The sequence below is a fragment of the Lytechinus pictus genome, unplaced genomic scaffold (genome assembly GCF_037042905.1).
Source record: "Lytechinus pictus isolate F3 Inbred unplaced genomic scaffold, Lp3.0 scaffold_29, whole genome shotgun sequence".
Lineage (NCBI taxonomy): Eukaryota > Metazoa > Echinodermata > Echinoidea > Temnopleuroida > Toxopneustidae > Lytechinus > Lytechinus pictus.
Window position 1 is genome coordinate 900,922 of NW_026974149.1, and position 19,854 is coordinate 920,775.

Sequence of the window (19,854 nt, forward strand, 5' to 3'; positions counted from 1 at the left end):
CTTTCATTAAAACTTAAAAATTAGTGTTGATATAAATTCCTCATTTCCAATGCAAACTTTGATTAGCGATAACTTGAAATCCACTTGAGCTACGAATTTCTTTCTTCTTTTAAAATAAAGCTCATGGAATTCTTCAAAAAATTGTAACCAGGTATTTGTCTTCAAAATCTCGCCTTAATGGTTTAAATCGCCTTTAAAGTTTAAATGTTCCTCTTCACCACTATGCGGTAACCTTAATTAGTAGATAAATAAACATATATCTCTTTTTTTAATTCAAATCGATGAAATTCATTGTCTGACTATTTGATTATATCATAAAAAAGTGATAACTATACAAAAAATAATAACTAGACACATCTTCTGGTGTTTTGGGGGTAACTACAGTACGCAACAATATTCAGCAAGATCATCTCACGTAATTTGAGCAAAAATTGTTCCGAGCTTCGCCGAAGAGACGGCGTAGTAACAGATTTCTGAAAAGTCCTTAATTGTTTGGGTTTACCTTTTGCTTTACTAGATATAAATATTTTTTTCAAAGAGTTCGGGTTATTTCTTCAAATACCCGTTGCGTTCTATCCATTCTTTCATAATCTCAGGTTGAATCCTCGGTAGAAAAATGGAAAAGTAAATTCAATTGAATATAACTATTTTCCTTGATATATACTTCTCAGTAGCAGGCAAATCGTTTCCCGTCTGTAATTTCTAGCCATTGTAAAAACTTTCATTTAAACTTAAAAATTAGTGTTGATATAAATTCCTCATTTCCAATGCAAACTTTGATTAGCGATAACTTGAAACCCACTTGAGCTACGAATTTCATTCTTCTTTTAAAATAAAGCTCATAAAATTCTTAACAAAAATTGTATCCAGGTATTTGCCTTCAAAATCTTGCCTTAATGATTTAAATCGCCTTTGAAGTTTAAATGTTCCTCTTCACCACTATGCGTTAACCTTATTTAGTAGATAAATAAACATATATATCTCTTTTTTTTTATTTCAATTCGATTAATATCATTGTCTGACTATTTGATTATATCATAAAAAAGTGATAACTATACAAAAAATAATAACTAGACACACCGTCTGGTGTTTTAGAGGTAACTACAGTACGCAACAATATTCAGCAAGATCATCTCACGTAATTTGAGCACAAATTGTTCCGAGCTTCGCCAAAGAGACGGCGTAGTTACAGATTCCTGAAAAGTCCTTAATTGTTTGGGTTTACCTTTTGCTTTACTAGAGATAAATATTTTTTCAAAGAGTTCGGGTTATTTCTTCAAATACTCGTTGCGTTTTATCCATTCTTTCATAATCTCAGGTTTAATCCTCCGTAGAAAAATGGAAAAGTAAATTCATTTGAATATAACTATTTTCCTTGATATATACTTCTCAGTAGCAGGCAAATCGTTTCCCGTCTGTAATTTCTAGCCATTGTCAAAGCTTTTAATAAAACTTCATAATTAGTGTTCATATATACAATCTTTATTTCCAATGCAAACTTGGATTCGCGATAGCTTGAAATCCACTTGTGCTACAAATTTCATTCTTCTTTTAAAATAAAGCTCATGGGATTCTTCAAAAATATTGTAATCAGATATTTGTCTTCAAAATCTCGCCTTAATGGTTTAAATCGCCTTTAAAGTTTAAATGTTCCTCTTCACCACATATGCAGTATCCTTATTTGATAGATAAATGAATATATTTCTTTTTTGTTTCAATTCAAAACGATTCAATTCATGGTCCGACTATTTGGATTATATCGAAAAAAATAATAACCCAGTGCGTCTACAGGTTTGCAGCCAGCTACAGTTCACAACGATATTTAGCATTATCATCTGGCGTAATTTGCGCGCAAATCGTTCCGAGCTTTGCCGAAGAGACGGCGTGTTTAGAGATTCCTTACAAGTCCTTAATTGCTGCTCTCTACCTTTTGCTCTACTAGAGATAAATAGATTTTATTTCAAAGAGTTTTGGTTATTTCTTCAATTACTCTTGCGTTCTATCCTCTCTTTTATGATCTAAAGTTAAATCAGGGAAGTGTTATAGAAGGAAATGAAACTCGAAAAGTTCCCTTTGTAGCATGCGCGGAGCCGTTGTTATTCTTCATAATTGGCTTAATCCCACTCTATCAGGCAAGCTCGTAAAATGATCCCCTGCGGTAGGTCGTAAAATCCGCTCACGGTCGCGACAGTGCGGAAGTACAGGACTCGCGCAGTGCAATATGGGATACGCTTATCTGCTAAGATGGACGCCGATTGTAAACACAGTGACATTGACGATATTCTTCGAAACACAATTCTTGGTTTCAAGATAAATAATTGAATTCAAATATCTTTAAAACTTAACAAGTTAGTCTCCTGCATTGTCATTGCAACGAGACTTCGTCTTCGGGGACTGTATACACCTCGTAAGCCTGCGCTCCGGGCCTACGCTATCCCGGGTAGATGTGCAGCCTGAGCCGCACGCAAAATCGTTCCCATCGAAACTGAACTTAAAATGAAACTTCCCAAAGCCCACCAAACACAGCATTTAATGATTTAATAATGGAACATAAACTGAAATAAATAAATTATGGTCATTTCCATGCAATCTTATACCATTATTCAGCTGCACGAAAGTCTCTTTCCATGCACACGTGGCGCTCGAATCGAGTCGATCAACGGCCAAACTGGAAATTTCGGTGAAAATCAACCAACTTTGAAGTACCATAACTTTTAGGCACGCGAGAACACGCCAATGAGACAACTACCATCATAAAGATATTTTATTCCTCTTCACTTACATATAACAGAAGAATAGCCAAGATTAGCGGGTCATACAATGAAATCTATATATCATATCATATACAAAAATGTAAACAAATAGATAACAAACCTTGTTACTCCGGTTTACGAAAAGTGAATTTGATGAATGAGATATCGGCTGAATCGTTAGACTACACTGGGTGCGAATGTGATAACTACGCATGTCTCCAGCAATCAACAGAGTAGTGCGCAGCCAAAACGTGTACATATAACTTTTCACTCTGAACTCAGCTATTGAGAAATCATGTAAATGACGTCATGTTATCGGCTCCGAGGTAGTGAGATCAAAAGACGAAGTCGTTTGGCTAGGAGAGCGGAGATTAGGAGCGAGGCAGGGAAAGCGATAAAAGTAAGCCTTGGTTGCGTAATCATTGCGGCCTGCAGGGGTATTTTGGGGGCTGGTGAGAGACTTATCAGCAGTTATCAGCAGGGTGTCCCCTCTCAATTTCACTTCGGATTTGCCTAAAGGGGGCAATAGAATCTTACTTTTCGAGTTTCATTTCCTTCTATAACACTTCCCTGGTTAAATCTCTGGTCGAAAAATGGAAAAGTAAATTTAAATGAATATAACTATTTTCCTTGAGATACACTTCTCAGTTGCAGGCAAATCGTTTCCCGTCTGTAATTTCTAGCCATTGTAAAAACTTTCATTAAAACTTAAAAATTAGTGTTGATATAAATTCCTCATTTCCGATGCAAACTTTGATTAGCGATAACTTGAAATCCACTTGAGCTACGAATTTCATTCGTCTTTTAAAATGAAGCTCATGGAATTCTTCAAAAAATTGTAACCAGGTATTTGTCTTCAAAATCTCGCCTTAATGGTTTAAATCGCATTTGAAGTTTAAATGTTCCTCTTCACCACTATGCGTTAACCTTATTTAGTAAATAAATAAACATATATATCTCTTTGTTTTTATTTCAATTCGATTAATATCATTGTCTGACTATTTGATTATATCATAAAAAAGTGATAACTATACAAAAAATAATAACTAGACACACCGTCTGGTGTTTTAGAGGTAACTACAGTACGCAACAATATTCAGCAAGATCATCTTACGTAATTTGAGCACAAATTGTTCCGAGCTTCGCCAAAGAGACGGCGTAGTTACAGATTCCTGAAAAGTCCTTAATTGTTTGGGTTTACCTTTTGCTTTACTAGAGATAAATAAATATCATTTTAAAGAGTTTTGGTTATTTCTTCAATTACTTTTTTGTTCTATCCTCTCTTTTATTCCTCATTTCCAACGCAAACTTTGATTAGCGATAACTTGAAATCCACTTGAGCTACGAATTTCATTCTTCTTTTAAAATAAAGCTCATGGGATTCTTAAAAAAATTGTAACCAGGTATGTGTCTTCAAAATCTCGCCTTAATGGTTTAAATCGCCTTTGAAGTTTAAATGTTCCTCTTCACCACTATGCGGTAACCTTATTTAGTAGATAAATAAACATATATATCTCTTTGTTTTTATTTCAAATCGATGAAATTCATTGTCTGACTATTTGATTATATCATAAAAAAATGATAACTATACAAAAAATAATAACTAGACACACCGTCTGGTATTTTGGAGGTAACTACAGTACGCAACAATATTCAGCAAGATCATCTCACGTAATTTGAGCACAAATTGTTCCGAGCTTCGCCGAAGAGACGGCGTAATTACAGATTCCTGAAAAGTCCTTAATTGTTTGGGTTTACCTTTTGCTTTACTAGAGATAAATATTTTTTCAAAGAGTTCGGGTTATTTCTTCAAATACCCGTTGCGTTCTATCCATTCTTTCATAATCTCAGGTTGAATCCTCGGTAGAAAAATGGAAAAGTAAATTCATTTGAATCGAACTATTTTCCTTGATATATACTTCTCAGTAGCAAACAAATAGTTTCGCGTCTGTACTTTCTAGCCATTGTCAAAGCTTTTAATAAAACTTAATAATTAGTGTTGATATAAATTCCTCATTTCCAATGCAAACTTTGATTAGCGATAATTTGAAATCCACTTGAGCTACGAATTTCATTCTTCTTTTAAAATAAAGCTCATGGAATTCTTAAAAATGTTGTAACCAGGTATTTGTCTTCAAGATCTCGCCTTAATGGTTTAAATCGCCTTTGAAGTTTAAATGTTCCTCTTCACCCCATATGCGATAACCTTATTTGATAGATAAATGAATATATCTCTTTTTTTTTTCAATTCAAAACGATTCAATTCATGGTCTGACTATTTGGATTATATCGAAAAAACAATAACCCAGTGCGTCAATATGTTTGTAGGCAGCTACAGTTCACAACGATATTTAGCATTATCATCTGGCGTAATTTGCGCGCAAATTGTTCCGAGCTTTGCCGAAGAGACGGCGTATTTAGAGATTCCTTACAAGTCCTTAATTGCTGCTCTCTACCTTTTGCTTTACCAGAGATAAGTAGATTTTTTTTCAAAGAGTTTTGGTTATTTCTTCAATTACTTGTTGCGTTCTATCTTCTATTTTATGATATAAGGTTGAATCTTTGGTCGAAAAATTGAAAAGTAAATTTAAATGAATATAACTATTTTACTTGAGATACACTTCTCAGTGGCAGGCAAATCGTTTCCCGTCTGTAATTTCTAGCCATTGTAAAAACTTTCATTAAAACTTAAAAATTAGTGTTGATATAAATTCCTCATTTCCAATGCAAACTTTGATTAGCGATAACTTGAAATCCACTTGAGCTACGAATTTCATTCTTCTTTTAAAATAAAGCTCATGGGATTCTTCAAAAATATTGTAACCAGGTATTTGTCTTCAAAATCTCGCCCTAATGGTTTAAATCGCCTTTGAAGTTTAAATGTTCCTCTTCACCACATATGGAGTAACCTTATTTGATAGATAAATGAATATATTTCTTTTTTGTTTCAATTCAAAACGATTCAATTCATGGTCTGACTATTTGGATTATATCGAAAAAAACAATAACCCAGTGCGTCAATAGGTTTGCAGGCAGCTACAGTTCACAACAATATTTAGCATTATCATCTGGCGTAATTTGCGCGCAAATTGTTCCGAGCTTTGCCGAAGAGACAGCGTATTTAGAGATTCCTTAATACAAGTCCTTAATTGCTGCTCTCTACCTTTTGCTTTACTAGAGATAAATATATTTTTTCAAAGAGTTTTGGTTATTTCTTCAATTACTTGTTGCGTTCTATCCTCTCTTTTATGATCTAAGGTTGAATCTTTGGTTGAAAAATGGAAAAGTTTATTTAAATTAATATAACTATTTTCCTTGAGATACACTTCTCAGTGGCAGGCAAATCGTTTCCCGTCTGTAATTTCTAGCCATTGTAAAAACTTTCATTAAAACCTAAAAATTAGTGTTGATATAAATTCCTCATTTTCAATGCAAACTTTGATTAGCGATAACTTGAAATCCACTTGAGCTACGAATTTCATTCTTCTTTTAAAATAAAGCTCATGGGATTCTTAAGAAAATTGTAACCAGGTATGTGTCTTCAAAATCTCGCCTTAATGGTTTAAATCGCCTTTGAAGTTTAAATGTTCCTCTTCACCACTATGCGGTAACCTTATTTAGTAGATAAATAAACATATATAACTCTTTGTTTTTATTTCAAATCGATGAAATTCATTGTCTGACTATTTGATTATATCATAAAAAAATGATAACTATACAAAAAATAATAACTAGACACACCGTCTGGTATTTTGGAGGTAACTACAGTACGCAACAATATTCAGCAATATCATCTCACGTAATTTGAGCACAAATTGTTCCGAGCTTCGCCAAAGAGACGGCGTAATTACAGATTCCTGAAAAGTCCTTAATTGTTTGGGTTTACCTTTTGCTTTACTAGAGATAAATATTTTTTCAAAGAGTTCGGGTTATTTCTTCAAATACCCGTTGCGTTCTATCCATTCTTTCATAATCTCAGGTTGAATCCTCGGTAGAAAAATGGAAAAGTAAATTCAATTGAATATAACTATTTTCCTTGATATATACTTCTCAGTAGCAGGCAAATCGTTTCCCGTCTGTAATTTCTAGCCATTGTAAAAACTTTCATTTAAACTTAAAAATTAGTGTTGATATAAATTCCTCATTTCCAATGCAAACTTTGATTAGCGATAACTTGAAACCCACTTGAGCTACGAATTTCATTCTTCTTTTAAAATAAAGCTCATAAAATTCTTAACAAAAATTGTATTCAGGTATTTGCCTTCAAAATCTTGCCTTAATGATTTAAATCGCCTTTGAAGTTTAAATGTTCCTCTTCACCACTATGCGTTAACCTTATTTAGTAGATAAATAAACATATATATCTCTTTTTTTTTTTTTCAATTCGATTAATATCATTGTCTGACTATTTGATTATATCATAAAAAAGTGATAACTATACAAAAAATAATAACTAGACACACCGTCTGGTGTTTTAGAGGTAACTACAGTACGCAACAATATTCAGCAAGATCATCTTACGTAATTTGAGCACAAATTGTTCCGAGCTTCGCCAAAGAGACGGCGTAGTTACAGATTCCTGAAAAGTCCTTAATTGTTTGGGTTTACCTTTTGCTTTACTAGAGATAAATAAATATCATTTTAAAGAGTTTTGGTTATTTCTTCAATTACTTTTTTGTTCTATCCTCTCTTTTATTCCTCATTTCCAACGCAAACTTTGATTAGCGATAACTTGAAATCCACTTGAGCTACGAATTTCATTCTTCTTTTAAAATAAAGCTCATGGGATTCTTAAAAAAATTGTAACCAGGTATGTGTCTTCAAAATCTCGCCTTAATGGTTTAAATCGCCTTTGAAGTTTAAATGTTCCTCTTCACCACTATGCGGTAACCTTATTTAGTAGATAAATAAACATATATATCTCTTTGTTTTTATTTCAAATCGATGAAATTCATTGTCTGACTATTTGATTATATCATAAAAAAATGATAACTATACAAAAAATAATAACTAGACACACCGTCTGGTATTTTGGAGGTAACTACAGTACGCAACAATATTCAGCAAGATCATCTCACGTAATTTGAGCACAAATTGTTCCGAGCTTCGCCGAAGAGACGGCGTAATTACAGATTCCTGAAAAGTCCTTAATTGTTTGGGTTTACCTTTTGCTTTACTAGAGATAAATATTTTTTCAAAGAGTTCGGGTTATTTCTTCAAATACTCGTTGCGTTCTATCCATTCTTTCATAATCTCAGGTTGAATCCTCGGTAGAAAAATGGAAAAGTAAATTCATTTGAATATAACTATTTTCCTTGATATATACTTCTCAGTAGCAGGCAAATCGTTTCCCGTCTGTAATTTCTAGCCATTGTCAAAGCTTTTAATAAAACTTCATAATTAGTGTTCATATATACAATCTTTATTTCCAATGCAAACTTGGATTAGCGATAGCTTGAAATCCACTTGTGCTACAAATTTCATTCTTCTTTTAAAATAAAGCTCATGGGATTCTTCAAAAATATTGTAATCATATATTTGTCTTCAAAATCTCGCCTTAATGGTTTAAATCGCCTTTAAAGTTTAAATGTTCCTCTTCACCACATATGCAGTAACCTTATTTGATAGATAAATGAATATATCTCTTTTTTTTTCAATTCAAAACGATTCAATTCATGGTCTGACTATTTGGATTATATCGAAAAAAATAATAACCCAGTGCGTCTACAGGTTTGCAGCCAGCTACAGTTCACAACGATATTTAGCATTATCATCTGGCGTAATTTGCGCGCAAATTGTTCCGAGCTTTGCCGAAGAGACGGCGTGTTTAGAGATTTCTTACATGTCCTTAATTGCTGCTCTCTACCTTTTGCTCTACTAGAGATAAATAGATTTTATTTCAAAGAGTTTTGGTTATTTCTTCAATTACTCTTGCGTTCTATCCTCTCTTGTATGATCTAAGGTTAAATCTTTGGTCGAAAAATGGAAAAGTAAATTTAAATGAAAATAACTATTTTCCTTGAGATACACTTCTCAGTTGCAGGCAAATCGTTTCCCGTCTGTAATTTCTAGCCATTGTAAAAACTTTCATTAAAACTTAAAAATTAGTGTTGATATAAATTCCTCATTTCCAATGCAAACTTTGATTAGCGATAACTTGAAATCCACTTGAGCTACGAATTTCATTCTTCTTTTAAAATAAAGCTCATGGAATTCTTCAAAAAATTGTAACCAGGTATTTGTCTTCAAAATCTCGCCTTAATGGTTTAAATCGCCTTTAAAGTTTAAATGTTCCTCTTCACCACTATGCGGTAACCTTAATTAGTAGATAAATAAACATATATCTCTTTTTTTAATTCAAATCGATGAAATTCATTGTCTGACTATTTGATTATATCATAAAAAAGTGATAACTATACAAAAAATAATAACTAGACACATCTTCTGGTGTTTTGGGGGTAACTACAGTACGCAACAATATTCAGCAAGATCATCTCACGTAATTTGAGCAAAAATTGTTCCGAGCTTCGCCGAAGAGACGGCGTAGTAACAGATTTCTGAAAAGTCCTTAATTGTTTGGGTTTACCTTTTGCTTTACTAGATATAAATATTTTTTCAAAGAGTTCGGGTTATTTCTTCAAATACCCGTTGCGTTCTATCCATTCTTTCATAATCTCAGGTTGAATCCTCGGTAGAAAAATGGAAAAGTAAATTCAATTGAATATAACTATTTTCCTTGATATATACTTCTCAGTAGCAGGCAAATCGTTTCCCGTCTGTAATTTCTAGCCATTGTAAAAACTTTCATTTAAACTTAAAAATTAGTGTTGATATAAATTCCTCATTTCCAATGCAAACTTTGATTAGCGATAACTTGAAACCCACTTGAGCTACGAATTTCATTCTTCTTTTAAAATAAAGCTCATAAAATTCTTAACAAAAATTGTATCCAGGTATTTGCCTTCAAAATCTTGCCTTAATGATTTAAATCGCCTTTGAAGTTTAAATGTTCCTCTTCACCACTATGCGTTAACCTTATTTAGTAGATAAATAAACATATATATCTCTTTTTTTTATTTCAATTCGATTAATATCATTGTCTGACTATTTGATTATATCATAAAAAAGTGATAACTATACAAAAAATAATAACTAGACACACCGTCTGGTGTTTTAGAGGTAACTACAGTACGCAACAATATTCAGCAAGATCATCTCACGTAATTTGAGCACAAATTGTTCCGAGCTTCGCCAAAGAGACGGCGTAGTTACAGATTCCTGAAAAGTCCTTAATTGTTTGGGTTTACCTTTTGCTTTACTAGAGATAAATATTTTTTCAAAGAGTTCGGGTTATTTCTTCAAATACTCGTTGCGTTCTATCCATTCTTTTATAATCTCAGGTTGAATCCTCCGTAGAAAAATGGAAAAGTAAATTCATTTGAATATAACTATTTTCCTTGATATATACTTCTCAGTAGCAGGCAAATCGTTTCCCGTCTGTAATTTCTAGCCATTGTCAAAGCTTTTAATAAAACTTCATAATTAGTGTTGATATAAATTCCTCATTTCCGATGCAAACTTTGATTAGCGATAACTTGAAATCCACTTGAGCTAGGAATTTCATTCGTCTTTTAAAATGAAGCTCATGGAATTCTTCAAAAAATTGTAACCAGGTATTTGTCTTCAAAATCTCGCCTTAATGGTTTAAATCGCATTTGAAGTTTAAATGTTCCTCTTCACCACTATGCGTTAACCTTATTTAGTAAATAAATAAACATATATATCTCTTTGTTTTTATTTCAATTCGATTAATATCATTGTCTGACTATTTGATTATATCATAAAAAAGTGATAACTATACAAAAAATAATAACTAGACACACCGTCTGGTGTTTTAGAGGTAACTACAGTACGCAACAATATTCAGCAAGATCATCTTACGTAATTTGAGCACAAATTGTTCCGAGCTTCGCCAAAGAGACGGCGTAGTTACAGATTCCTGAAAAGTCCTTAATTGTTTGGGTTTACCTTTTGCTTTACTAGAGATAAATAAATATCATTTTAAAGAGTTTTGGTTATTTCTTCAATTACTTTTTTGTTCTATCCTCTCTTTTATTCCTCATTTCCAACGCAAACTTTGATTAGCGATAACTTGAAATCCACTTGAGCTACGAATTTCATTCTTCTTTTAAAATAAAGCTCATGGGATTCTTAAAAAAATTGTAACCAGGTATGTGTCTTCAAAATCTCGCCTTAATGGTTTAAATCGCCTTTGAAGTTTAAATGTTCCTCTTCACCACTATGCGGTAACCTTATTTAGTAGATAAATAAACATATATATCTCTTTGTTTTTATTTCAAATCGATGAAATTCATTGTCTGACTATTTGATTATATCATAAAAAAATGATAACTATACAAAAAATAATAACTAGACACACCGTCTGGTATTTTGGAGGTAACTACAGTACGCAACAATATTCAGCAAGATCATCTCACGTAATTTGAGCACAAATTGTTCCGAGCTTCGCCGAAGAGACGGCGTAATTACAGATTCCTGAAAAGTCCTTAATTGTTTGGGTTTACCTTTTGCTTTACTAGAGATAAATATTTTTTCAAAGAGTTCGGGTTATTTCTTCAAATACCCGTTGCGTTCTATCCATTCTTTCATAATCTCAGGTTGAATCCTCGGTAGAAAAATGGAAAAGTAAATTCATTTGAATAGAACTATTTTCCTTGATATATACTTCTCTGTAGCAAACAAATAGTTTCGCGTCTGTACTTTCTAGCCAGTGTCAAAGCTTTTAATAAAACTTAATAATTAGTGTTGATATAAATTCCTCATTTCCAATGCAAACTTTGATTAGCGATAATTTGAAATCCACTTGAGCTACGAATTTCATTCTTCTTTTAAAATAAAGCTCATGGAATTCTTAAAAATGTTGTAACCAGGTATTTGTCTTCAAGATCTCGCCTTAATGGTTTAAATCGCCTTTGAAGTTTAAATGTTCCTCTTCACCCCATATGCGATAACCTTATTTGATAGATAAATGAATATATCTCTTTTTTTTTTCAATTCAAAACGATTCAATTCATGGTCTGACTATTTGGATTATATCGAAAAAACAATAACCCAGTGCGTCAATATGTTTGTAGGCAGCTACAGTTCACAACGATATTTAGCATTATCATCTGGCGTAATTTGCGCGCAAATTGTTCCGAGCTTTGCCGAAGAGACGGCGTATTTAGAGATTCCTTACAAGTCCTTAATTGCTGCTCTCTACCTTTTGCTTTACCAGAGATAAGTAGATTTTTTTTCAAAGAGTTTTGGTTATTTCTTCAATTACTTGTTGCGTTCTATCTTCTATTTTATGATATAAGGTTGAATCTTTGGTCGAAAAATTGAAAAGTAAATTTAAATGAATATAACTATTTTACTTGAGATACACTTCTCAGTGGAGGGCAAATCGTTTCCCGTCTGTAATTTCTAGCCATTGTAAAAACTTTCATTAAAACTTAAAAATTAGTGTTGATATAAATTCCTCATTTCCAATGCAAACTTTGATTAGCGATAACTTGAAATCCACTTGAGCTACGAATTTCATTCTTCTTTTAAAATAAAGCTCATGGGATTCTTCAAAAATATTGTAACCAGGTATTTGTCTTCAAAATCTCGCCCTAATGGTTTAAATCGCCTTTGAAGTTTAAATGTTCCTCTTCACCACATATGGAGTAACCTTATTTGATAGATAAATGAATATATTTCTTTTTTGTTTCAATTCAAAACGATTCAATTCATGGTCTGACTATTTGGATTATATCGAAAAAAACAATAACCCAGTGCGTCAATAGGTTTGCAGGCAGCTACAGTTCACAACAATATTTAGCATTATCATCTGGCGTAATTTGCGCGCAAATTGTTCCGAGCTTTGCCGAAGAGACAGCGTATTTAGAGATTCCTTAATACAAGTCCTTAATTGCTGCTCTCTACCTTTTGCTTTACTAGAGATAAATATATTTTTTCAAAGAGTTTTGGTTATTTCTTCAATTACTTGTTGCGTTCTATCCTCTCTTTTATGATCTAAGGTTGAATCTTTGGTCGAAAAATGGAAAAGTTTATTTAAATTAATATAACTATTTTCCTTGAGATACACTTCTCAGTGGCAGGCAAATCGTTTCCCGTCTGTAATTTCTAGCCATTGTAAAAACTTTCATTAAAACCTAAAAATTAGTGTTGATATAAATTCCTCATTTTCAATGCAAACTTTGATTAGCGATAACTTGAAATCCACTTGAGCTACGAATTTCATTCTTCTTTTAAAATAAAGCTCATGGGATTCTTAAGAAAATTGTAACCAGGTATGTGTCTTCAAAATCTCGCCTTAATGGTTTAAATCGCCTTTGAAGTTTAAATGTTCCTCTTCACCACTATGCGGTAACCTTATTTAGTAGATAAATAAACATATATAACTCTTTGTTTTTATTTCAAATCGATGAAATTCATTGTCTGACTATTTGATTATATCATAAAAAAATGATAACTATACAAAAAATAATAACTAGACACACCGTCTGGTATTTTGGAGGTAACTACAGTACGCAACAATATTCAGCAATATCATCTCACGTAATTTGAGCACAAATTGTTCCGAGCTTCGCCAAAGAGACGGCGTAATTACAGATTCCTGAAAAGTCCTTAATTGTTTGGGTTTACCTTTTGCTTTACTAGAGATAAATATTTTTTCAAAGAGTTCGGGTTATTTCTTCAAATACCCGTTGCGTTCTATCCATTCTTTCATAATCTCAGGTTGAATCCTCGGTAGAAAAATGGAAAAGTAAATTCAATTGAATATAACTATTTTCCTTGATATATACTTCTCAGTAGCAGGCAAATCGTTTCCCGTCTGTAATTTCTAGCCATTGTAAAAACTTTCATTTAAACTTAAAAATTAGTGTTGATATAAATTCCTCATTTCCAATGCAAACTTTGATTAGCGATAACTTGAAACCCACTTGAGCTACGAATTTCATTCTTCTTTTAAAATAAAGCTCATAAAATTCTTAACAAAAAATTGTATCCAGGTATTTGCCTTCAAAATCTTGCCTTAATGATTTAAATCGCCTTTGAAGTTTAAATGTTCCTCTTCACCACTATGCGTTAACCTTATTTAGTAGATAAATAAACATATATATCTCTTTTTTTTTTTTCAATTCGATTAATATCATTGTCTGACTATTTGATTATATCATAAAAAAGTGATAACTATACAAAATATAATAACTAGACACACCGTCTGGTGTTTTAGAGGTAACTACAGTACGCAACAATATTCAGCAAGATCATCTCACGTAATTTGAGCACAAATTGTTCCGAGCTTCGCCAAAGAGACGGCGTAGTTACAGATTCCTGAAAAGTCCTTAATTGTTTGGGTTTACCTTTTGCTTTACTAGAGATAAATATTTTTTCAAAGAGTTCGGGTTATTTCTTCAAATACTCGTTGCGTTCTATCCATTCTTTCATAATCTCAGGTTGAATCCTCGGTAGAAAAATGGAAAAGTAAATTCATTTGAATATAACTATTTTCCTTGATATATACTTCTCAGTAGCAGGCAAATCGTTTCCCGTCTGTAATTTCTAGCCATTGTCAAAGCTTTTAATAAAACTTCATAATTAGTGTTCATATATACAATCTTTATTTCCAATGCAAACTTGGATTAGCGATAGCTTGAAATCCACTTGTGCTACAAATTTCATTCTTCTTTTAAAATAAAGCTCATGGGATTCTTCAAAAATATTGTAATCATATATTTGTCTTCAAAATCTCGCCTTAATGGTTTAAATCGCCTTTAAAGTTTAAATGTTCCTCTTCACCACATATGCAGTAACCTTATTTGATAGATAAATGAATATATCTCTTTTTTTTTCAATTCAAAACGATTCAATTCATGGTCTGACTATTTGGATTATATCGAAAAAAATAATAACCCAGTGCGTCTACAGGTTTGCAGCCAGCTACAGTTCACAACGATATTTAGCATTATCATCTGGCGTAATTTGCGCGCAAATTGTTCCGAGCTTTGCCGAAGAGACGGCGTGTTTAGAGATTTCTTACATGTCCTTAATTGCTGCTCTCTACCTTTTGCTCTACTAGAGATAAATAGATTTTATTTCAAAGAGTTTTGGTTATTTCTTCAATTACTCTTGCGTTCTATCCTCTCTTGTATGATCTAAGGTTAAATCTTTGGTCGAAAAATGGAAAAGTAAATTTAAATGAAAATAACTATTTTCCTTGAGATACACTTCTCAGTTGCAGGCAAATCGTTTCCCGTCTGTAATTTCTAGCCATTGTAAAAACTTTCATTAAAACTTAAAAATTAGTGTTGATATAAATTCCTCATTTCCAATGCAAACTTTGATTAGCGATAACTTGAAATCCACTTGAGCTACGAATTTCTTTCTTCTTTTAAAATAAAGCTCATGGAATTCTTCAAAAAATTGTAACCAGGTATTTGTCTTCAAAATCTCGCCTTAATGGTTTAAATCGCCTTTAAAGTTTAAATGTTCCTCTTCACCACTATGCGGTAACCTTAATTAGTAGATAAATAAACATATATCTCTTTTTTTAATTCAAATCGATGAAATTCATTGTCTGACTATTTGATTATATCATAAAAAAGTGATAACTATACAAAAAATAATAACTAGACACATCTTCTGGTGTTTTGGGGGTAACTACAGTACGCAACAATATTCAGCAAGATCATCTCACGTAATTTGAGCAAAAATTGTTCCGAGCTTCGCCGAAGAGACGGCGTAGTAACAGATTTCTGAAAAGTCCTTAATTGTTTGGGTTTACCTTTTGCTTTACTAGAGATAAATATTTTTTCAAAGAGTTCGGGTTATTTCTTCAAATACCCGTTGCGTTCTATCCATTCTTTCATAATCTCAGGTTGAATCCTCGGTAGAAAAATGGAAAAGTAAATTCAATTGAATATAACTATTTTCCTTGATATATACTTCTCAGTAGCAGGCAAATCGTTTCCCGTCTGTAATTTCTAGCCATTGTAAAAACTTTCATTTAAACTTAAACATTAGTGTTGATATAAATTCCTCATTTCCAATGCAAACTTTGATTAGCGATAACTTGAAACCCACTTGAGCTACGAATTTCATTCTTCTTTTAAAATAAAGCTCATAAAATTCTTAACAAAAATTGTATCCAGGTATTTGCCTTCAAAATCTTGCCTTAATGATTTAAATCGCCTTTGAAGTTTAAATGTTCCTCTTCACCACTATGCGTTAACCTTATTTAGTAGATAAATAAACATATATATCTCTTTTTTTTTATTTCAATTCGATTAATATCATTGTCTGACTATTTGATTATATCATAAAAAAGTGATAACTATACAAAATATAATAACTAGACACACCGTCTGGTGTTTTAGAGGTAACTACAGTACGCAACAATATTCAGCAAGATCATCTCACGTAATTTGAGCACAAATTGTTCCGAGCTTCGCCAAAGAGACGGCGTAGTTACAGATTCCTGAAAAATCCTTAATTGTTTGGGTTTACCTTTTGCTTTACTAGAGATAAATATTTTTTCAAAGAGTTCGGGTTATTTCTTCAAATACTCGTTGCGTTCTATCCATTCTTTCATAATCTCAGGTTGAATCCTCGGTAGAAAAATGGAAAAGTAAATTCATTTGAATATAACTATTTTCCTTGATATATACTTCTCAGTAGCAGGCAAATCGTTTCCCGTCTGTAATTTCTAGCCATTGTCAAAGCTTTTAATAAAACTTCATAATTAGTGTTCATATATACAATCTTTATTTCCAATGCAAACTTGGATTAGCGATAGCTTGAAATCCACTTGTGCTACAAATTTCATTCTTCTTTTAAAATAAAGCTCATGGGATTCTTCAAAAATATTGTAATCATATATTTGTCTTCAAAATCTCGCCTTAATGGTTTAAATCGCCTTTAAAGTTTAAATGTTCCTCTTCACCACATATGCAGTAACCTTATTTGATAGATAAATGAATATATCTCTTTTTTTTTCAATTCAAAACGATTCAATTCATGGTCTGACTATTTGGATTATATCGAAAAAAATAATAACCCAGTGCGTCTACAGGTTTGCAGCCAGCTACAGTTCACAACGATATTTAGCATTATCATCTGGCGTAATTTGCGCGCAAATTGTTCCGAGCTTTGCCGAAGAGACGGCGTGTTTAGAGATTTCTTACATGTCCTTAATTGCTGCTCTCTACCTTTTGCTCTACTAGAGATAAATAGATTTTATTTCAAAGAGTTTTGGTTATTTCTTCAATTACTCTTGCGTTCTATCCTCTCTTGTATGATCTAAGGTTAAATCTTTGGTCGAAAAATGGAAAAGTAAATTTAAATGAAAATAACTATTTTCCTTGAGATACACTTCTCAGTTGCAGGCAAATCGTTTCCCGTCTGTAATTTCTAGCCATTGTAAAAACTTTCATTAAAACTTAAAAATTAGTGTTGATATAAATTCCTCATTTCCAATGCAAACTTTGATTAGCGATAACTTGAAATCCACTTGAGCTACGAATTTCTTTCTTCTTTTAAAATAAAGCTCATGGAATTCTTCAAAAAATTGTAACCAGGTATTTGTCTTCAAAATCTCGCCTTAATGGTTTAAATCGCCTTTAAAGTTTAAATGTTCCTCTTCACCACTATGCGGTAACCTTAATTAGTAGATAAATAAACATATATCTCTTTTTTTAATTCAAATCGATGAAATTCATTGTCTGACTATTTGATTATATCATAAAAAAGTGATAACTATACAAAAAATAATAACTAGACACATCTTCTGGTGTTTTGGGGGTAACTACAGTACGCAACAATATTCAGCAAGATCATCTCACGTAATTTGAGCAAAAATTGTTCCGAGCTTCGCCGAAGAGACGGCGTAGTAACAGATTTCTGAAAAGTCCTTAATTGTTTGGGTTTACCTTTTGCTTTACTAGAGATAAATATTTTTTCAAAGAGTTCGGGTTATTTCTTCAAATACCCGTTGCGTTCTATCCATTCTTTCATAATCTCAGGTTGAATCCTCGGTAGAAAAATGGAAAAGTAAATTCAATTGAATATAACTATTTTCCTTGATATATACTTCTCAGTAGCAGGCAAATCGTTTCCCGTCTGTAATTTCTAGCCATTGTAAAAACTTTCATTTAAACTTAAACATTAGTGTTGATATAAATTCCTCATTTCCAATGCAAACTTTGATTAGCGATAACTTGAAACCCACTTGAGCTACGAATTTCATTCTTCTTTTAAAATAAAGCTCATAAAATTCTTAACAAAAATTGTATCCAGGTATTTGCCTTCAAAATCTTGCCTTAATGATTTAAATCGCCTTTGAAGTTTAAATGTTCCTCTTCACCACTATGCGTTAACCTTATTTAGTAGATAAATAAACATATATATCTCTTTTTTTTTATTTCAATTCGATTAATATCATTGTCTGACTATTTGATTATATCATAAAAAAGTGATAACTATACAAAATATAATAACTAGACACACCGTCTGGTGTTTTAGAGGTAACTACAGTACGCAACAATATTCAGCAAGATCATCTCACGTAATTTGAGCACAAATTGTTCCGAGCTTCGCCAAAGAGACGGCGTAGTTACAGATTCCTGAAAAGTCCTTAATTGTTTGGGTTTACCTTTTGCTTTACTAGAGATAAATATTTTTTCAAAGAGTTCGGGTTATTTCTTCAAATACTCGTTGCGTTCTATCCATTCTTTCATAATCTCAGGTTGAATCCTCGGTAGAAAAATGGAAAAGTAAATTCATTTGAATATAACTATTTTCCTTGATATATACTTCTCAGTAGCAGGCAAATCGTTTCCCGTCTGTAATTTCTAGCCATTGTCAAAGCTTTTAATAAAACTTCATAATTAGTGTTCATATATACAATCTTTATTTCCAATGCAAACTTGGATTAGCGATAGCTTGAAATCCACTTGTGCTACAAATTTCATTCTTCTTTTAAAATAAAGCTCATGGGATTCTTCAAAAATATTGTAATCATATATTTGTCTTCAAAATCTCGCCTTAATGGTTTAAATCGCCTTTAAAGTTTAAATGTTCCTCTTCACCACATATGCAGTAACCTTATTTGATAGATAAATGAATATATTTCTTTTTTGTTTCAATTCAAAACGATTCAATTCATGGTCTGACTATTTGGATTATATCGAAAAAAAATAATAACCCAGTGCGTCTACAGGTTTGCAGCCAGCTACAGTTCACAACGATATTTAGCATTATCGTCTGGCGTAATTTGCGCGCAAATTGTTCCGAGCTTTGCCGAAGAGACGGCGTGTTTAGAGATTTCTTACATGTCCTTAATTGCTGCTCTCTACCTTTTGCTCTACTAGAGATAAATAGATTTTATTTCAAAGAGTTTTGGTTATTTCTTCAATTACTCTTGCGTTCTATCCTCTCTTGTATGATCTAAGGTTAAATCTTTGGTCGAAAAATGGAAAAGTAAATTTAAATGAAAATAACTATTTTCCTTGAGATACACTTCTCAGTTGCAGGCAAATCGTTTCCCGTCTGTAATTTCTAGCCATTGTAAAAACTTTCATTAAAACTTAAAAATTAGTGTTGATATAAATTCCTCATTTCCAATGCAAACTTTGATTAGCGATAACTTGAAATCCACTTGAGCTACGAATTTCATTCTTCTTTTAAAATAAAGCTCATGGAATTCTTCAAAAAATGGTAACCAGGTATTTGTCTTCAAAATCTCGCCTTAATGGTTTAAATCGCCTTTAAAGTTTAAATGTTCCTCTTCACCACTATGCGGTAACCTTAATTAGTAGATAAATAAACATATATCTCTTTTTTTAATTCAAATCGATGAAATTCATTGTCTGACTATTATATTATATCATAAAAAAGTGATAACTATACAAAAAATAATAACTAGACACATCTTCTGGTGTTTTGGGGGTAACTACAGTACGCAACAATATTCAGCAAGATCATCTCACGTAATTTGAGCAAAAATTGTTCCGAGCTTCGCCGAAGAGACGGC